Source organism: Ambystoma mexicanum, chromosome 1p (genome assembly GCF_040938575.1).
Source record: "Ambystoma mexicanum isolate Mex_15411 chromosome 1p, UKY_AmexF1_1, whole genome shotgun sequence".
Taxonomy (NCBI): domain Eukaryota; kingdom Metazoa; phylum Chordata; class Amphibia; order Caudata; family Ambystomatidae; genus Ambystoma; species Ambystoma mexicanum.
The window spans coordinates 2,675,862-2,698,472 of record NC_090921.1 but is presented as its reverse complement, the minus strand read 5'-3'; the positions used below and the strand labels follow the sequence as shown (position 1 = coordinate 2,698,472).

At 46.5% G+C, this 22,611-nt stretch overlaps 1 long non-coding RNA gene across 1 annotated transcript; it reads right to left on the bottom strand.

Moving 5' to 3' along the window:
- Window positions 1-340: 340 nt before the first annotated feature.
- On the bottom strand, window positions 341-870 carry LOC138568693 (uncharacterized). The gene is made up of 3 exons (XR_011302990.1): window positions 760-870; window positions 548-674; window positions 341-450 (listed from the first exon to the last, which is right to left on the bottom strand). It is a non-coding gene; the product is annotated as an uncharacterized lncRNA (long non-coding RNA).
- Window positions 871-22,611: the final 21,741 nt, after the last annotated feature.

Below are 22,611 nucleotides of genomic sequence, written 5' to 3'. Positions count from 1 at the left end.
TACAAACGCAATCAAATGAAATTACATTAAATGAGATAGTTTCAAAAGAAATTTGAAAAGCAGCTTGAGGTTTCAACGTGCATGGTGGGTTAGAAATGCCACCAGATGTGGCTAAACGTCAGGCAAACCGTCCTTGTTAGGCTAGCACAACAGGGCCCCCATCCCTACAACTGTCTCGCTGGACACCAAAGCCCCTAAATTCATTTGAAAGAGTGAAGAACACCGTGAATAAGTGATACAGAAGAACCAACCACAAGGATTACTTTAAAGAATAGTTGTAGCAGCCATCACCTGTGTGCAGAATAAGCAGTGAACCTACAAAGCATGAAAACAATTCATACCTAGAAAGGTGACAAAAGAGCCACCTAAATGTGCCTGCAGCCGTCAAAGTCCTGTAGCTGGAAGACCACAAATGGAAAATATCGATGTCTCCAAGGTGCATGGGCACGTCTGAAGTAGAACACAGACATAGGATTAAAAATAGAGGCTGAAATGCTTCCCTTTAATAAATATGGGCATGAGGTTCGTAAAGTAAATATGAACAAACCTTAGTCCTCAGATCGGCAGTGCGATCGAGTATGATGTAGCGCCGTTCGATTCCGGCATAGATTGATAAGGAGAGCAGGTTGCTTGCAGCATATCAGAAGCCATCCATATGCACGTCAGTGCGATAACTAAGGACAAAATAGAATGTACGTGAAGCAGATGCACGGCAACGTAGGCCGTAGAGCAACACATAGTCAAATGGACATTTCTTACCTGTGCAATGTTTCCAGCTGGAGAGAGACCAATGACTGGGTGCCCGTCTGTTGTTTGTCTCGGTACGTCTGCCTGCAAAGCACGGAAGACGTGACTCTTCCGGGGGCGTGGCTAGGGTGGCAAAGGCATAGAAAGAGGTGGGTTACTCTTTCATTGCGACCAAAGTAAAGATTGAAAAGACAGTGAAAGACTGAAGAATTGATTATCCGGGGCATGAACAAATACATGTATATGTATAAAAAATAATAAATAAGAATATTTATATAAACACACACACGCCCCCATATATATTAAAAATAAATGTGAAAAGAAGACCTAATGACATAAAAAGTCATGTATGGTGTGACAAAAACACATATATGTAAATTGAATGATTTGCTCTGTTTTTGCTATCAGTTGAATAGGTACTGGTAGCGGCTCAAACGATATTTAAACTCAAGTTTTTCTGGGAACTTCCTTTTTGTTATAATATGTTTTGACAGGTACAGAGTCTAAACCAATGGCTTCATGAGGAGTGATCGATATTTTTGGGGAAAAAATTCAAGCATCTACCAGTTGGGGCGCAAGTTTCAGTTGTCGACCAGCTTCAGAAAGAGGAGGAAAGAAGGAAGTCAGTGATGTTTTTAAGGACTTTGAGAATGTGATTGGACTAGAGGGATCACATGGACGAATAAACCTATCAAACACATACTACAAATTCCCCATACGTTTTCATGGACAATGTAGTTCTTTGTCAGTTTGATGAATAATGAGTTTCATTGTTGGCTGCTCGAGAAGTAAAGAGTAGAACTGAGCATAACCCTTTGCCTCCGAGTCTTTAATAGAATTATGACTTTCTGTAACGAAGGTGTTGAAAATCTGTATTACACTTGTCCAATTGGTGGGGCTGGAACTATGCTGATAAATGTTGTGCTGCCATCTCAAAGAAAAATGCAAAATAAAACAAGGCTGTGAGAGAGCGTTATGATTTTCCCTTCCCATATAACATTCTTCCATCCTCCACGCAGGAGGATGGAAGCAGCACCGCAAGTCCACAGTGCATGCACGTGCAGCAGAGGAGGAGAGGAGGAGGGATGGTGCGAGAAGACATGAGGGGACATCAGAAAACCCCGGAGACTGGGTTTATACCGGTTTGAAGATGGAATTTAAATCCAGTTCCTTTCCCAAACTACAACCACTCCTACGTTAGCACTCCCATGATTCAAGCATATTTGGAAAATATTGATGTGTATTGGTTAATTTATAAAGAGAAAGTGACGGATCAAAACATCCTCCAGACGTGAGTTCAAGATGAAAACATAGTAACTGAAACGTGTTGAAGCAGAATATCAGTAATTAGTTTTACTTGATTCTGTATTTGGGTCTTTATTGACCATTTCTTCGCTTTTATGTGTTTAGCTAATGTCTGAAGAGGAGATTTCTCTAGATTATCAATATACCAGGATTGAATTGTTACAATTTACTTGTTAGCATTTTGCTTGGTGTCACTTGCACTTTATTCTTTTTTTTTTAACTTTTATTTTCATTTCCAAAACATACAACAACAGATGACACACACCCCGCCCGCCCCCCTTCCTCCCCCGCCAGAGGTCGCTCTCAGAGTCTTTTAAACATCTCACGCCCGAAATAGGTCCAAAATTCTAATATTGTGCGGGCACCAGACTTGCACTTTATTCTCAAATATGTTTTAGTATGTATATGTATTTTATGATGCTTTTTAATAATTATGAATGAAATGTATATCTTGTGATAAAGAGCCTAGTGGTAGTCTTTACCTTGTATGTCTTTATATTTTGGATACATTGTGAACCATCTCGTACTGGCCTATTGCAGACCTCAGTATATGCAAGGTGCCCTGAGGGGGATTGGGCCCTAGCCTATGGTCGGTCAGCCCTGGTGACTAACCGTTGCACGTGAGTACCTGGTTAAATAAACAGACACAGCCTTAGTTCATTTGCAATGCTTGGACAGCTTTGCTTTTATATAACTGCATGGGTAAAACAGGTTCTTCTTACAACATTAGCACCTTTACACCTCTCTGCCCCTTAGAATGGGGCGCTCGCAATGCATACATGAAATAAATCATCAATTCAGTAATCTGTGCAGAGGGGTGTTGGAATGGAATATTTCATACATAAATAAATAAGTAGCCAGGAAGCATGAGTTCCTTATCATATTATAATACATAATTAAATAACATCAATTCAGTACTCTGGGATGATGGGTGTTGGGCGCAAGTTCGTTTATTAAATAGCATCAATTCAGTACTCTGGGAGGTTGGGTGGAAGTTCTTTTATCTCTGCCAATAAATAATTAAATAGCATCAATTCAGTACTCAGGGAGGATAGGTACAGGCCTCCCTTTGCAATGGTAATAACCAGAGGCCACACCAGAATTCCTATACTCCTGGTAGCTGCAGACTACCAAATAGACGCACAATACCTTTGACACAGACCCACAGTTGCACAGTCAGGCTAGGCAGGGAAATTGCCCAACCACTATCCCTTTACCAGTGGGGTATGTAATCTGACCTAAAGGAGCATACCATTACCCCACAGAAACCACCTATTTTATGATGCAGTGGCAGGTAGATCAAGGGCACCAGGCCTGCCCTAACCCAATACCAAAAAGAACAGGGTTTTGTTTAAGCCTGAAACCAGAATGGCATCTGGCCAATCCGTCCTTTCCCCTCACCACATGTCTCCTTCCGACACCATCACTATCCCAGGGCAGTATGGGAACCGGCTCACCAAGTGGATGCGCAAAACAGGGGTAATGCACTGTTGTAATAAAACACAAGGGCCCTGATGGCCGCCTATTTTTGCTCATGTCTTGTTCCTCTGGACTACTGCACAGTCAAACTTTTCCCTGACAGGGGGAAGAGGGAGGAAAGACACACACAGGGAGGACAGAAAAAACAAACCCAGAACCACCATGGGCCTCTGGAGGGGAACCCTAAACTGGCCTGAGGTGAAATCACCTCAGCAATACATCCAGAGCTATGGAATAAAAGTATTACTCCGTGCTTTCTCTGGCTGGACTTGCCAAACACACGGCCCAGACCGTTAGAAAAACCATTTGCTATCACGCCAAACATACCGTAAAACCGTATTTTTCCCTCACCCATTCTCACTCTCCCACTCCTACCTCTGCACACGGATCCGACTATGGACCAAAGTGGCTGAATGTCAGCACCTCACCGAATACTCTGGTACATTATACACCCAAAAACCAAACACCTCTTCTCCTATGGCTCCAGGCCTGGCTTGAACTCTCAAGCTTGGGGAAGGGGAGACGAGCGAGGTGCCTGTGCGGAAACGAGACAGCCTCAAGGGACATCCCTTCCTAGTGAAAGCATCACCGCCATCAGTGTCCCTTCTTTTCTCCCTCTCGCCTCCCTGCGCTGCCCCTCACGAGAATCCCCTCTGGGTGCTTTCTCCTCCGGGGACCTACCACCTGCGTTTCTATGCAGGGGAGCTCCAGTCAGCATTGAGGTGGAATCACCTCTGCAACACGCCCACTACCCCTGCTGGTGGAGCGTACCATGTCTCCCAGTGCAACTCCTCACGCTGGGACCACAAAAGAGGAAAACAAATATATGCCCGCCAAAACCAACAGGAAACCAGAGACCACCTACCACAACGAAACCCACAATTAATGCGGGTTTACACTTGCATAAAACATTCCTGTATTTTATGGTAAGTCATAATAAACTTGATCCCAACTCCCCCAAAACATTATGTAAAAAAGTCCCCTGGTATGGAGATTATTTGTCAAAAACTTCCACATTGCTGTAATGCATGATATCCAGATAAAAACAAACTATTTTTTATATATGTTAATGTAGTGCACAACATGGATATGAACAGTGGTGGAAATGGAAAACATTTAAAGGGCGATCTCAGAACGGCCGTGGGTGGAGTTTGGGGGAGGCAGTGGGGTTCTGTGGAGGCGGTGTTCAAAGGGGGCAGAGGAGCTGGCCGATGAACTCCCATAGTGAATATTAAAAGCTGGCACCCATGTATATGCACAGTACATGAACATTTCTCAATGGCATATATACAAATTAGTTCAATTGATTTTACCCCTTAGAAGAAAGTGCACAAGACAAAAGAGCATTGGCCATTCAATCACAAAAAAAATCAACATCAGAAAAATAACATGAGAGATGAGATTTTCCAATAACTACTGTAGCAAAGTATCAAAGGTGCTCACCTTTTAAACCCAGCAATCTATAGTGCAATATGTTGCGGCCTTGGGTAGGCCTGGGACGCTGTGGCGCACGTGAAAAGATAAGCGGACACGTAGCTGTCTAACAACGTGTATCTTTATTCAACTTCACAAACATTCTTCCCTTCCTCTGGCCCCCAGCCCGTCACTTCCTTTTAACCCCGTCATTTCCCTTGTCCCAACACCCGCCTCCCCACATCCCGCCCCCTTGTCCATGGAGACATCAACATGACATCTCCCACCTTTTTAAACAAATACCAGACTTTCACAACAGGTGTCTGTCTGGTGGGTTGCACTAACCCATTTCCTCGATCCAACAACGGGGCCGGTTCCTCGCTCTCTGAAGACGTGCGCTGATCCGCACGGGAGTGCTGCCACCACTCTCACCCACAACTGGAGCTTCCTGGTCTGAGTCCTCAGTGTCACCTTGGTCTCCCTGATAGGCATCATCAGAAGCATAGTCAATGGGTGCACTCACGCGCCCACTCAACTGTCTTAATCCTAGCGACGGAATTCCTTTAAAATGAGATGAATTTCATGTGACAGATCCTTCTGGGCCCTCGCAGTGATCATGAAGAGTTTCTACTGGGTAACCAACAAGAGTTCCTCCTGGAAGACGGATGTGTGCTAGTGAGTCTGAGATTGCTTGACCGCGACAACACCGCCCACCTCGATCTGAGGCAGCCTCGCCCGTCTGCGGGTATCGGAATACTCTTTCATGCGTGCCTTCGCAGCTTCGTCTCGTTCACGCATCTCCTTGTCCCCTTCGCAGTGTTTGTTACCAGGCTGGGCTTGCGGGAGACGTGTTTGGATATTGCTCCCAAACATCACTTCTGCCGCAAACCTCCCAGTGGTGCTATGAGGGGTACCCCCGTAATCGTGCATCAGTTGGTTTAATACCTTTTCAAAAGGCTGCCCGGTGAACTTGGCAATTTGGAGTGCTCTCTTGAGATTGGCCATGAAGCGTTCTTTCATGCCATTCGCTTGAGGCCATAGTGGGGTTATCTTCCGATGGTGAAATCCCATATAGTTTTATTCCACTGAACGGGGGACCATTGTCTGTCTTTAGTACCTTAGGAATGCCGTACACAGAGAAGATGCGGTCTAGGGCGGGTATGACGTGGTGAGCGACTGTCGACGATATAAGTTGTGCCTCCGGGTTTCGAGGCTATTCGTCCATCACAGCCAGCACGTACTTTCCCCTTTCAATGGGCCCAAAGAAGTCACCATCCAAGGCTTCCCATATCCCCTGGGGAAGTTCAGACATGTTCAATGGTTTCCGGATCTCGATTTGGAGTGATGAGCCTACACATAGGACACGCTGTCAGGGCTTCCTCTACGATAGAGTCCAAGTTGGGGAACCAGGGTTTCTGGCGGAGCATGCGCTTAGTCGACACCATTCCGCTGTGATTTTCATGGGCCGATTCAATGATTTTCGCTCTCAGGGATCGTGGGATCACCAGTTTACAGTCCTTCAGGAGGATGTGATTATCAGACAGCGCTAGCTCCTCCTTCACCTATGATGTCTCCGGCCGCTCTCCCTCTGTCCTTTTCCACATGCCAGAGACGAGTCCTTCACAGATGATCTGACAGGCCAGGTCATTCTCTGTTGCTTGCGCTATGATCTCAGTGTCAATTCCCTCCGGGGTGGTTTGGTGTATCAGCTATCAGATATATGTCCGCTACTGAGGTTTCTGGTGCACACGTCGTAGTAGGACATATTTTCTGCCTTGGCTACTCTCTCCCTGAGGGTCTTCTGCCAGTCGTCCGTCCAGTGGAAAGAGGCGTCTTGTCGAGTTAGCAGTCGTAGTGGTTCACTTACAGAGGCAAAGTCTTTAATGTAGTGTGTACAGTAACTGGCTAACCCTAGAAACAAGCGCAGTTCTGACACGTTGGTCAGGGGTGATGTTTCATTTAATGCGGCCACTTCTCAAAATCTCAGCGTGCTCTTTCGGAACTCAAATTTGTTGCGGTTGAGTGTGAGATTGGCGGCTTCCAGAGCCTTGCACACTTTCATTAGGGCATCATCATGCTTATTGATGTCATTACAGAAGATCAAGATATCGTCACTGTAGTTGAGGCAGTTGGGTATATGCTTAATGACGTTGTGTACCTCAGCCTGAAATATTTCCGCGGCCGGGGACGCCCCAAAACTTAGCCTATTGTATCAAAACAAACCCAGATGTGTGACAAACGTGGTAATGTTCCTACTTTCGGGGCTCAGCACTAGCTGATGGTAGCCCTTTTGCAGGTCTAGTTTAGAGAGCACCTTGGCCCAGTTTAATAGGTGAATCATGTCTGTGATGCGAGGGGCTAGGTGTCTCGCCCGCAGTAGGGCTTGATTGGGATGTCGCATGTCCACACAGAGTCTGATGGCGTCCGAACCTTTCTTTGGAACGGGCACTACAGGGGATACTGCGGGTTGAATGATGTCCTGCTTGAGAAGTTTGTGTAACTCGTTTTCCACCTTCTTCTGAATATTGACGGGAATCCCTTGGTAATGTTGCGCTACAGGGCGTACAGATTCATCTATGTGAAACTTGATCAGCCTGTTCTTCAGCTTGCCAATGCCCCTGAATATTCTGGGATACAAGTTGTTGACCATCTTGACTGGGTCGGTGTACTTGTGGACCATAATGTTGTACAGGATGTGGAGAAGGCCCATGTCTGCAGCTGCTTTAAAGCTGAGGACACGTCCACTGTCTGTTTCTGTTGCCAAGACGTGGATGGTTATTTTCTTCTCATGCCCTTTGTATCGGCATAAACCATCAAATTCACCTAGACATTTGAGGGGCGCCTTTGCACCATATGCATATATGCCCACTGTTGCGGGACTCAGCTTTGGCTTTTGGGGTGGTCCTTTGAAAATGTTCTCACTAACCACATTCACGGTAGCCCCAGTGTCGGTCAATAATTTGGTGGGCTGCTCATTTAGTTTGATAATCAGGGTGGGGCTGTGTGCGGTGGCGGTGGGGTTTCCTAAGGCATGGATAAACGCTTTCCTTCTTTGGTCACTCCCCGATGAACTAGGGTCCCAGTCCGTTTGAGATTGTTCCACTAGATAACGCACATGGCGCCTGGATCTGGGCTCTGGCTTTGCGCGCATGACGTACCTCCTTCTTTCTCTTCTCTCTCTCCGTGGTCTGTACTCTCCAGAGTCTCTTTCCCTTGATTCTGGGTGTGCCTGACTGGACGGTCCTTGTGGACTTTCGCTAGAATGTGTTCCGGACGGTGCACCGCTTCTGACTTTGGGTTTAAGAGGTGAGTCTCTGGCTCGGTCTCTCCCTGTCTGTCGCGGAACAGTTTACAGACCGACTTGAAGTGACCCTCTTTCCCACAGGAGGCACAGCGTTGGCCGATGGCTGGGCAGGTGCCGTTGTGGGGGTATTCAAACCCGCACTTGTAGCAGAAGAGTTCATCCAACGTCCTCTCCAGCTGGAGTCGGCGGATGCTTTTGCCCGGTGTGACGTTGTCAAAGCTCTCCACCTGCGAATCTATGGCTGGCTCGACCCGAGCCAGTGCTAGTATCTCCTCCAGCATGCAGGCCTTTTGTAGAGGTTTCCTCCTGAATGTCTGCGACCCACACCCTGCTATCATCTGAGACCTCAGGGCCTCGGTGTTTGAGTAGTTCGCAAAGTCACAGTGTTTAAATTTTGTGGTCAGGCGCATCACATAGGCATCTATGGTCTCACCTTTGATTTGCTTGGTGCTGTGGAAGAGATGCCTCTCATAATCCATATTGGTGTGTGGGGTGAAGTAGGCTGCCAAAGCATCTTTCAGGTCCTGAATAGAGTCAATGGTGTCAGGGGGCATCTCATCGATGATATCGCGGGTGGCGGAGCCCACTGCAAGCTTCAAAAGGCATATTCGTTGTGCGTCGGCAATGGGCCCAGTGACCCCCATGTATAGATCAAAGTCTCTTATCCACTTGGTCCACCTAGGACCCGTGTTGCTGGTGTGTGTGACGTCGAATGCACCTGGCATTTGGTTGCCAAGTTGTCCGGCAGTCGATATGGCGCCTGGTCTGGCGCTTGTGGACCTGGTGCCGGTGGTCCATTGGCTTGAGGTTGTGCCCTTTGGTTGATGTCCTGATCTGACATGGTTGGTGCGGTTGCTGGGTCAAGAGGATTGCCTCGCAGAGGACTTCTTGTCGCTTATCAGAGATGGGACAGGATGTCCTTCATGGTCGTGACCCCTGCAGGCTCACCTCGAGCCTTGATGGCCGCCTTCTCCAGGCACGAGCAACATCAGTGGTGAATGGGACCCATGAGGTGAGGCCCTCCGTCCTTGTGCTATTTCTCCCTCAATGGGGCCTTCTACCGACACGATGGCCGCCTCTTAGAGTCACAAGCACCATCTGCGGTGTCTGTGGGTGGGCGGGGCCTGGCAGTGGCTTACTGCATGTGTTTTTGTCGTCCTCTGTCCCTTCAGGTCCCCTTGGGCGGCTGCCACTGTTCACTGCCGCGGCCCGGGGATGAGGCGCAACTCATTGCTGCACGTAGGGCACAGCCACACGGCTTCTTGTCTTGCCGTTAATCCGTCACCACCGCGGGCCGGGCTATGTGCTCGTCTGCGGCAACAGGGGCCGGTTCCGCTCCTCCTCCCCCGCGGCAGACCGCAGCTCCCTCAGTGCTCGTGTACTGCCGCTGTGAGTACTTCGGTGTGCCTCGCCCCCAGGCGAGCGCCCTCGCAGTTATCACACTCCATGCGGTGACAGCTTCCAGGCTGCCAGTCCTCGTCGCCAGTGTTGCGGCCTTGGGTAGGCCTGGGACACTGATGCATGTGAAAAGATACGCGGACATGGAGCTGTCCAACAACGTGTATCTTTATTCAACTTCACGAACATTCTGCCCTTCCTCCCGCCCCCAGCCCGTCACTTCTTTTTAACCCTGTCATTTCCCTTGTCCCAACACCCGCCTCCCCACGTCCCGCCCCCCTCCCCGTGTCCATGGAGACATCAACATGAGACAATATTCCCAGGAAAACAAAATCCAAATATGAGATATGTGCTTTGAAATAAATTTAATATGGTCTTGTGGGTAACCGTCAACACTGGGAACATGACTACCTGGGTAAAATCTTGGTAGTTAAACACTTGAGCAAGCTTGCCGGCCTCAGAAACACCCAAGGGATGTTGTGTCTGCCCTCTGAAAAAAATCAACAACCACATGTATCCTTTCCTTGTGCCCTGAAAATATTCAGCACATGGCCGCAATCAGGGTAAAATAACCGTTCCAGTCTCCAGGATTCAAAACTCTCTTGCCACATCCTAGGCAAATATTCATGAATCACTTGCACTCTCATCATCTCTCCTCCTCATCCCCTCTTTGTCCCCCTGTTTGGCTTTCAATAATACTCTGCTCTATAAAGATGGCTTGAAAAGCATATAACCCGTAATAAGATACTCACACAAATATATTTCATGGAAATATTTTAGGCAAAACATGCACAATTGTGACATTATTCCTCCTCCTCTGCCCCTCCATGCTGACTGCCATGGAAGACTACAAATACCAGAATCCAATTCTGCAAAAGGCAATTTATATAATCTGCTCTGCGTGCTAGAGTGCACAGAGAAGATTAGATCACTGAGCCCCCAGCTTCGTCAGAGACACATGCCGCTCGGCGAAGCTCGGGGCTCGGTAATGTAATCTATATGTATATAGTAATAAAACAGTGCCAGCATTAAATAAAACCCAGTAACTCCAATGGGAACATTTAAATCTTCCACTTTCTGTTAGAAAATTCCCTTCTCAGGAAATGCAAAATGTCAGCATGTATGCCTGTTGTCCATTAATATGTATGAACTACAGCACTCCCTGTAGAATGCGTTTGAAAGAATCTGCATCGCTGAGTTCTCGCAAGAGGCTTGCGCGTGCAAAGTGCAAGTCGGAGAGCGAAAGGACTTGATGAGCTGAGACTGTGGAGGAAACATCTCCTGGCGCTCCTCCGTATGACGTGAGAGAAACATCACTTGCAGATAATCATGGACAATCAATATGCAGCTAAAACAGCAACTACTGTGAGGCAATGAGGAACTTTACTTGTGTGTGCAGTTGTGGTGCATCCAGTAAATGAAGGACGCTACCAAACTGCTGATCATGTCCCGTTATTACACAACATAATTGGCGACGAGGAAGCAGATAAGAGCCCACAGTGAACATGATGCAAGGCGCAAGGCCACCTCCACCATTCCTCCAATCTCCAGGTAGGCCCACCATTCCATGGCCTCAGTGGAAGCCCCTGTTTGTCACGTATGTGGATGCATTGGGGGGAGCGGACTTCACGGCTGCAAGCAAAAGAGTGATGCACCTCAATGCATTGGGAGTGGAAGGAAAAAGGGTGTTTGCCAGTTTTACGCCTGAATTGATCGAGGACGATAATGATATTGTGTAAAACGAAGTGGTGAAGAGGATCGTCAAGAGATTTTCCAGCAAAGAGAACACTGTGCTGCACAGGATCAGGTTCTATGTCATGAAGCAGGAGCCTACCGAACCTGTGGATGATTTAGTCACGAAATTGCACGAATTGGCAGCGCTATGCACTTTTGGTAATAACTCAGAGAGCATGATGTGCGACATACTCACGGTGCACACGAATAGCAGGAAAGTTCAAGGCAAGTTTATTCTTGAGAAAGAAGTGCAACTGGACAAGGCCATCGAAACAGCGAGAGCTATAGAAGAAACTATGCGTAGACGCAAGGAGTTTGCCGGCAGTTCGGTAGCCACGGAAGTGCAGGCAGTAATGTTCAGTGGAAGGAAGGATAGACAGCCGTCGAAATGCAGAGAAGAGAAGTGGGGAAAAAAGGGAACCACTCAAATGCCATAGATGCGCCAGTACACATCACTTGGCGAATGACAGGGAGTGTCCAGCTAGGATCAAGGAGTGTTCCAACTACAAGTGGTTTGGCCACATAGCTGTTGCATGCAAGTGATGCAGCAAGAAAGTGACATCTGTTGAAGATGAAGGGGCAGCGGGCGGAAACAGTTCATTCGAGGAAGACAAACCATAATAATGGTTAACAGCTCAAGAACTAGGAGAGAAAAGCCATACTGCGTCATCAGAGTGGATGGAAAGGCAACACGAGTAGTGGCCGACTCAGGGTTAGATTTGTAGTGTTTGGAGGTGCCCCAGTGGTACATCAACTGTGTCATCAAATTTAAAGGGAGAGACACTAGGACCAGAGTATACTTTGTTAAAGAAGGTCCAGCAGTCCTAAGGTGGGATGACCAAGTCAAACTCAAAAACAGACCCCAGCACGGAGTATCAAGTGATGGCTGTAAACATTGAAGGTGCGCCGGTGTCAAAAGACAAATTCCCTGAGCTGTTCTCTGATGGCCCTGGCATAATCAAGAATTGTGTACACAAGATAATGGTCAGAATCAATGCAGTTTCCGTAAAGCAAAAAGTGTATCCAGTACCTGCAACAACACAAAACGGGCTGAAGCTGCAATTAGAGAAGATGAGGGAGGGCACAATTGAAGAAATGGAATCCTCCGAGTGGCTGAGTTCAGTAGTGTTGATAAAAAAAGAAAATTCAAACGATCTGAGGGTATGCATAGATCTACACAGCCTAGATTTGGAGGTCCTCACCGACAGCTAGCCCCTCTCCAGCATAAATGAACTGATACTAATGACGAAGGTGTTTTTCAAGCTGTAAATGAGGGATGCATATCATAAAATATACCTGCATAAGGAATCAAGGACACTAACAGCATTCATACCCCCGTTTGGCAGATATCAGTTCACGAGGATGCCGTTTGGGTTGTCATTTGTGGCCTCTGCATTTCAGTGGATTATGAATTTGTTGCTACACAATGTAGGAAATGTCTCGTATTTCCAAGACGACATCCTAATATATGCTGAAGACAACCAGACCCAAAATGCAATGCTGAGAAGGATCCTCACAAAGTTACAAGCTACAGGAGTGAAACTGAGGTATGACAAATGTGTGTTGAGTGCCAAGGATTTGGAGTACCTGGGGTACACGATATGAAAAGAGTATGGGGAAGAGGGCACTACTAGTGTTCAACAAAATTCACCTAAATTTGTCATATTATCAAAGGGTAATAGGGGTCATATGCTTAGTACCATAAGTACAATTTCTCATGCAGCACGGTAAAGTCTCAAGGCCTCCAGAGACTAAGTCACAGACATACAAACAAACCAAGCCCAGTTGTTGCCAAAGAACTATTGCCAACGCATTTCGGATTGCAAATCCATCTTCAGGGCTTTAGAGCTTAAAGTTTCAATGTTTTCATTGTTAAGGTAGACATAAATCTCTTACTGGGTAATTCAGTGCAGATTCACCCCAGCTGCAAATAGTGTCAACCCGGCTAAGCGGGGGCGGCAGTCAGAGGGCCAAGTAAGCTGTTGCTAGAATTGCTTAGATGCACTACAAGTCTCTATACGTGCAGGACCGGAGCCGACCATCTGCTCCGGTCCTGCACGTATAGAGATTTGTGGTGGATCTAAGCATATCTAGCAACAGCTTAGTCGTCCCTCTGAATCTGTACTGAATTACCCAGTAGGAGATCGAAGGTGTCTGGCAATTGTTCTTTTCCATTGGAGCTTTTGGATTAATTTTCCTTATGTGAAGTTGTTTTTTGTTAAATTGAGTTGTGTTCAAGTATAGTCTGTATGATTTGTTAAATGCAGGCTTACCTTATGAACTAATCACATGATAGAGTTGAGGTTGTGAAATATGGAGGCAACCTGATTGAGGTCACCTCTGGATTTGTACAAACCTTTGCTGCAAATATGAGCTATTTTGTGCAAACTATCTTGATTTAACGTTATCTCTACTTTATGTTATAATGTTGATTGATAGTATGCTTCTCACATGCGCAACATTACATTTTGAACGTTAACCTAATTTTGAATTTGAATGTATACAATTATATCACTATTGATTTTGTTAAGTGCACTAATATAACGGTGTGTTGAGTGAAGCCCATACTTGGGGCACCACCCACCAACACCGAGAAATCACATTTAGACTTTGGTCCTTTCAGAGTGCATACAAGGTTACCTGTTGGCAACAAATGACTTGGTTTGATTGTACAAGATATGTAGCCAGTGAATCAGTCTCAAAAAGAACCACCAACTGCTCAACTATACCATACTTGCTTCACGGCCACACGCGCAACGCTCGGGCAGCTTGGAACACTGTCCGATCATTCACAGCAAATTGCCACACTTTTGTTGCTAGTCCCTCAGTGGACACTCCGTCCAAGTCAAACATACACACTCCACATCTGAACCTTATGCCATGCTAGTCACACATCTATTTATAGTGCGGTACCCTATCTGGTTTGCATCTATATATTCTGCCCTAGACTAACCTAGCATTACCCATTTTGCCTGATTCCTGCACCCTGCACAACGCCATAGCTTATTCACTGCAGCAAGTTACTTTGCCTTAGCTTAATCTCGCACCCATATATCTTGTTCTAGCCCAACTAGCAACTACCCATTGTGCATCTAATCTCTATGCTTTAGCTGGCTCCCACAATGTGATACTGTGTACTGTATACTGTGTACGTTAGTCCCCCCTCACATTTATATACTGTGTACTGTGTACCTTAGCCTGCTCTCATATCTAGATATTGTGCCCGTCTCTGCATCTATTCGCTGTGCCTTAGACTGCGCTAACATCTATATTTGATGCAGTGTGTGCGCTGTTTATTTGCACCAAATATTGAGTGTTGCACCCTGCTGTTCAGGTGCACCAAATATTAACTGTTTATTTGCACCAAATATTGAGTGAAGCACCCTGCTGCTTATTTGCACCAAATATTGAGTGTTGCACCCTCTGTTTATTTGCACACAATATTGAGTGTTGCACCCTTCTGTTTATTTGCACCAAATACTGAGTGCACCACCCTTCTGCTTATTTGCACCAAATATTGAGTGTTGCATCCTGCTGTTCATTTGCACCAAATATTGACTGTTTATTTGCCCCAAATATTGAGTGTCGCACCCTGCTCTTTATTTGCACCAAATATTGAGTATTGCACCCTGCTGCTTATTTGCACAAAATATTGAGTGTTGCACCCTTCTGTTTATTTGTACCAAATATTGAGTGTTGCACCCTGCTGTTTATTTGCACCAAATATTGACCCTGACCCCTACCTGATTGTTGCACCTTGCTGTTTATCTGCACCAAATATTGAATCTAGGCCCCTGCATGATTGTTGCACCCTGCTGTTTATTTTCACCAAATATTGATCCTAGGTCCCTACCTGATTGTTGCACCCTGCTGTCTATTTGTACCTAATATTGAATCTAGGTCCCGGCCCGATTGTTGCACCCTGCTGCTTATTTGCACCAAATATTGATCCTAGGCCACTGCCTGTTTGTTGCACCCTGCTGTTTATTTGCACCTAACATTGAATCTATGCCCCTGCCCGATTGTTGCACCTTGTCGCTTTCTGCACCAAATACTGTACCCGTGCCCACTCTACACCCATAGAATTGGCTTACTGACACATGCAGGATAGATCTTGTGCCCTCCCTGACACGATACATAGCACATCTGTTCAAGATGACGATAACACAGTAAGGGAGCCCTGCCTACCCCTATCAACAAAAACTACTGTACTCCCCAACCCACTCAATTCCTCCAACTCACTTCCTACCCAAGTCACCTCCCATTTTGCCCTTGCACTCTGCTAAAAGGTCCCCCTCTGAACACTGTGCAGCCGATGAAGCTGCAAGCTAAACATACTAAGCACACCAACGCCTGGTATACCCCCGAACTCTTAGCTCTACGAACCACGAAAAAGGAAGCTCTCTCCATCTGGAAAGCCAAACCAAGCAACTCCACTAAACTTGAGTTTAATAAAATAGCCAAAGAATACAAAATGGCCATCATTAAAGCCAAAGCCACCTCCTTTAACACTAGAATAGCCAACGCCAAGTTGGTCACCAAAGAGATCTTCTCTATATTCAGAGAGTTAAAATCCCCCTCTAACCCCCCCACAATCCTTTGCCAAAGACGAAGCCTGGTGCAACAGCATCCAATCGGCCATGCTGGGCAAACTGGGCAAACTCGACAACCTTCAGAACAAAATCCGAGCTCACCAACAATCTATGAACCACCAAACCTTTGAACCACCAAACCGAACAAACCTCAATGGGAGTGAATCTCCCCTCTTCTCTTTGCAGGAGGTCACTGAAAAGGAAGTCATTGATCTTCTTAATTCCATCAAACCTTCCAATAGCAAAGGGGACATCTGCCTCGCCCATCTTATCAAAGAATGTGCATCTACTCTTGCCCCCTTTCTCGCCCCATTCATCAATACCTGTTTCGCCACGGTGCATGTTCCAACCAGTCTTAAGGAAGCTTGGGTACGCCCACTCCTAAAGAAACCCTCGCTTGACCCAACTAACCTAGGGAATTTCAGACCCATCACCACAGTACCATTTCTTCTAAAGATCTAAAGATCTTGGACAAAGCAGCATATTTAAGTACAAAGGTTCCTAGAAGCTAATACCTTTCTCGGTCTCCGCCAGTCGGGCTTCCGCCCAGGCCATGGGACTGAAACAGCTCTGTTAGACCTCAAGAATCAATTAGAGATGCGGGAAAACCAGCCCTCCTACTCCCCCTCGATTTGTTGGGCGCGTTCAACCTCATTGACCACGACACCCTCTGACATCACTTATCCTCTGCTGCCAACTTCTCCCCAATGCCACAGCGTGTATCACCTTATTCCTCAAAGACAGAGCCATGAAGGTCATCTCCGACCAAGCCTGCGCACACCCCAACATCATCAAGTGCGGTGTGTCCCGCAGGGCTCCTGCTTCTCCCCCACCCTGTATAACATATTCACCAGGCCACTATTCCTCATCCGTGACGCTCTAGGCGTCACCTACTACACAAATTACGCTGATGGCACACAGGTTCTCATTCCACTCTCAGGCGACTACGAATCTGACACCAAATCCCTCAACTCAATCTACGCTACCATCCAAACATGAATGGCAGAAAATTGGCTTAGTCTAAATGGGGACAAAATGGAACTTTTTCTAATTGGCTCCCCTGAAACCCTAAGAAAACTCAATGACCAATACAACGCCTTCACCATCGACAATGTTCAAATCTCTGTCTCCCAAGCCATCAAAACACTTGGAGTCTACCTGGACTCCAACCTATCCATGTCAAGACAGGTCAACGCCATAGCATCCGCAGCGGCTTACCATTCCAATCTACTAACGGCTGCCAGACCCTTCCTCTCTGTACTAAACTGCCTAACCATTGCCAGAGCCATTATTGGACCCCGCCTTGATTATTGAAATGCCCTCCTTGCCGGCACTTCCGCTAAAATCATTGAAAAGCTCCAGGTTGTCCAAAACAATGTGTTCAGAGCTGCCATTGGCATCCCCAAAAGAGACCACATAAATGCTGCTAGGAAACAATCCCACTGGCTCCCTATCAAAGAAAGGGTCATCTTCAAAACCTTGGCCCTCACACACAAATGCCTACACAACACAGCCCCCCTGTATCTCTCTCAAAGAATCGCAAGACCACACACTGCCATAACCTTCAGAACCCCCTACACTAACCGAGTCATAGTACCTAACGTCTTGAGAACATGCGCCGGAGGCTCCAGCTTCCCCTTGATTGCTGCCTCCCACTGACACTCGCTACCACCTCACCTCAGAGGAATAACATCCCACCTAGCCTTCTGCAAAGCGATCAAGACCATGCTTTTCGTATGAACCTGCCATCACCCTCTACGACTGGGTAATCATTGTCCGCTAACTGCATCCATAAATAACTCATGTAACTAAAAGAAAGTATTGTACTGTCTGCTCTTAACTGCTTATTGTAACCAGTAGCAATCTCTGTACCATGTAACTAATACATTTCCTTGGACCAGCGCCTCGAAGCCCCTGGGCTGCTAGTGCGCTTTATAGATTAAAAAAATTCAAATTAAATAAATAACCTGTTGCAAGCTATTGTAAAAGCCCCTGAACCTTCAAACAAGGATGTATTACAGTCATTCCTGGGTCTAGCGGAGTATTATGCAAAGTTCGTCCCAAATCTTTCAGAGATCACCACATCGTTGACAGAATTGATCAAGAAAGGGGCTGAGTTTGCACGGTTGCAAGATCAGAAGCTAGCATTCGAGTTGGTAAAGGGAAGGATCTTGAGAGCTCCCTGCCCACAACCATTCAGTCCTCTGTGGAACACAGTCATCACACCCGACAGAAGTGCATATGGCTTAGGTGCGGTGCTGACCCCAAGGAAGGGAGATGCCGAGCACATAGTGACATTTGCTTCCAAAGCTTTGTCCAGCTTGGAAAAGAACTACGCAACAGTAGAGAAGGAAAGTGAGCTTGTGCATGGAAGTTTGAATACTTCAGAAAATATATATGGGGTACCAAGTTTAGGCTAGTCACAGACCATAAACCACTGATCCACATGAAAAGCCCTGGACAGACACGAAAATCGGTGGTCAGTCATAATGTAGAATGCAATAATGTAGAAAGTCAAAATGCAGAATTTTTTTTTAGAAAACAATAATGTCGAAAAACAATAATGTCGAATTTTTTCTACATTTTTTAGAATTTTTTTGAAAAAAAAAAAAATATATATATATAATTAAAATGTGTTGAGTATGAGGGGTGAGATTGTGGTGGGGGGGATGGCCGGGGGGTGTTGGGTGAGGGGGGACTCAACCTAGTAAATTATACTCTTCTTGTTTATTTATTTATTGATAGTGCTAATTGACATTATTTTTCGACATTTTTTTTTCTAAAAATTGACTCTATTCATTATATGTATAGGTTTTCGACATTATTGTTTTCTACATTTTTTTTCTACATTTTTGTAAGTCGACATTTTTTTTTCTACATTATGACTATAAACCACGAAAATCCACGCCCAGGCTATCACACATTGCGGCAAAACTACACGAGTATACTTACAAAATTGCGCGTATTGCAGGGTGCAAAAATGCCCAAGCAAACTGTATGCCAAGATTACTGAGAACAAGGAGAAAGCCACCACATTTCTCAAGGAGGAGTGTGCAGTGGCATCCATCTAAGACCTGAGGAGCAAGGACTATTTAGAAATGAGTGAGGGCCATTGGAAAGAAGAAACCAGCAAGGATCCCACAACAATGAAGATCACTGAATGAGTTAGGAGGGAGTGGCCAGAGGAATGGGCCATCCTGGAGAGTATGAGGCCGGGCCATCCTGGAGAGTATGAGGCCGTACTGGATAGTGGCAGAAGAAATCTTTGAGGCAGCAGTACTGTTAATCAACACAGTCATCACACCAGACAGAAGTGCATATGGCTTAGCATGCTGGCAGAGGAGGCAGAAAAGGAGGCCCGTACCTGGAGAGATCGGAGAAGACCAGTAAGGTATAATGACTTTGTTATGGAATAAGCCCTCTATGTTAACCAAAGGGAGGTATGTAGGATGCCCTTGTGAGAGTCTACATCGCAGAGTTCTCGTGCAATTCATGCGTGCGCCAAAAGCGAAGGGCTTGATGAGCTGGGACCGAGGAGGAAACATCTCCAAGCGCTCCTCCTTATGATGCGAAACATCAATCGCAGATAATTACGGACAATCAATAAGCACTTAAGACCGCAACAATATTGAGGCAATGAGGAATTTTAATTGTGTGTGCATTTGTGGTGCATCCAGTTAATGAAGGAAGCTAACAAACCGCTGATCGTGTCATGTTATTACACAACGTTCCCGTACACATACTTATCTGTTTCTTTATATGCTGCATCATGGAGAGAGCTTCTCCTTCTCAAATGAAGCATGAAGCTTTCTCTATTTACTTACCGGTAGTTCTTTTTCCTTAAGTGCTGGCTAAAGCTGGTGGTGGTGTAGCTTTGGTGGTGAGCAAGCTCTTGGCTGCTGTTCTTAAGGTGGGGGGATCGCCCACTGGGGTGGTCACATTCCTTCTGAACGGTCTGCCAGTCAAGTTGCGCTCTCTTCAGGCACAGGACTCTGGCAGGGACAGCGAGCCTCGTTTTCAGTTGGGCCCGTGCGATGTGTGGTCCATGAGTGTTCTGTTTCTCACTGCCGGTGCGCTGGCTGGAAGGAGAACAGAATGGGGCCTGCGTGGGGCCCTGACTGCGGAGCTGCCAATCATTCACACAACACACGTTGTCTCCGTTGTGCCCATAACTGCTGGCACGTGCGACGGGGTGGGCCCTTTATTTACTCACACCTAACGTCACCGCGCTTGTGGGAGGTAAGGCGTACACAACATTCCTCCTTTTTCCCAACAGAATACAATAACACATAACCTTGGTAACTATGTCAACAAATTGGCTTAACTCTTCTGTGCACTCTAGTCCAGCACAGTTTTCTTGACCTCCCCCCAATGTCACTTTACCACTCATAGGGGGTCATTACGAGGTTGGAGGTAATGGAAAAATGATTCTGGTAAAGGATTACTGGCACCGCATACCGCTCCGGGCTATCCCGATTCAAGAACCAGGTATTAGTTTGGCGCCGTTAATAATGTTGCAGCTAATAGCGGAATGGCGCGGGCACGCGGGCCTTCAGGCCGGCAATACCGGGATGCCGCTAACAGGAGGACATCACAAGTCAGGCAGACATACAAATACCGGCATCATGAAGGCGCAAATACGGGATACCAGCATGCCGGCAATACCAGCATCGCGAAGCACCAGTAAAGTGCTATGTGCAGTGTTCCCAACTGCCGCAGGTGCACACAATCAGCACAGGTGGAGGCAATGGAGTCTGAGCCAGCACAAAAGGAGCACACCCACACACCACACCCCTTCCCACACCAAAATGATTCCACTAGTAGTAGCAATACTGGGGATGGAGGACATGCTTGCATTGCTACACCAGCAACAACAACAACAACAGCAGGCACCACAGAGGAGACGCAGGAGGAAAAGGAGGGTGAGACAGGCCGAGCATGCCCCACCAGTGCAGCCAGTGGTACCACACAGGCAGCCCCCAATCCCTTGCATCAGAGCCAGTCCATTCAACCTAACCCCTGAGCAGCTCCACACCCTGTACCGTCTGGACCGGGACACCATCACCACCATTGTGGACATTATACACAACGACATTGTCAGCCTCATTGAAACACTCATCGCCACCCCCCCTCTACTGAAGGTAGTGTCGGTGCTCCACTTCCTTGCCACAGGCACCTACCAGCACACAGTGGGGCACATGCATGGCATATCACAACCCTTATTTTCTTGCATGCTGAACCAAGAGCTGGATGCCCTCTTGAAGTACACAAGGGCTTCCATGCCCTGGCAGGAATGCCAAATTGTATCGGTGCCCTCGACTGCACCCACGTGGAGATCGTTGTCCCGCATGCCATGGAAGTGGTGTACCGCAATCGCAAGCAATACCACTCCATCAATGTGCAGATGGTATGTGACACCAGCAAGATTATCACACATTGTTGTGCCCGATATCCCGGATCAACTCATGACTCAATGGTCCTGCGGAACTCCACCACTACCACGCTACACGGAGCAACATGCAGGACGACGTGCCTGGCTGCTTGGTAAGTTGCATGACAGGCACATGGCAGTGAAATGGGGGAATAGATGCACACACCACCCTGGTGTCATTGTTGTTGTGACAGCACGATGTGCACATCCCAAAACACTGTGCCCCAAAGCATCCCAAACTGAGCATGACAACCAAATCCCATAGCAATGAAGTAAGCTGCACACCTATCACAACATGCCAAACTTAAAAGCACCCCACATCCCACAACACGTGCACCACCCATCATCGTACCTCACCCTCCGTAACACAATCCAGCAACATGCTGTGAATATTCACTATGTAAATGTCTGCAGCAAATCACCACACTGGACAAGCATCCATGGGAGTGCACTGAATACAACCACCAAAGGAATCCACTGCTTGTCACAGGGCCGCCACCACCACAGAAGTGCAGCATGTCAATATGGGAATAATCAGCGCTGAATGGCAAAAAATGCAGAGACTACTGCCAACGCTGCCAGTTATAAAATCAAACATGTTAGGCAGAATCCTGTGCAGTGCCCTTAGGGACCACTACACACAATTAAGACTACTAGTGGTAGTACAATTTCACCTTTGGTACAAGCCTGTACTACACAGAAAAAGTGGTAGCAATGGCTGAGCAGCCAGACTTATCTCAAGAGCAAATGAGCAGTAGTAGAGATTACACAAAGGGCTACAATTACTGTGACTCAAGCAAATACTGACTCAAGGTTTCTGGTTAAAAACATATAAGTACGTTTATTTTTAAACCGTCTGTTCACAAAACACTTCACTTCTATTAAATTAAAACCACACTCCAAATATACTACACACAACCAATTCCCCTTGTGCAGATCAATTCAAGGTAAGTACATTGGGATTTGACAGACCAGTGTTGTGGAACAAAGACGTTACCGTGGGTTAATACGTGATCACTTTTTGACAGTAATGATAGTTCAGTCTTACGAAAGAAAAGCGTACCCGCGAGAAGAAATATTACCGAAGTCAAATACTCTTAGCACCTGAATTAACACAAGAGAATAGGGGATAAAAATCATAGGCAATATTTTTGTCAAGGCAAATAGAATCAAAGGATACTTTCTAAAACATAGATAAAAGTCAATAG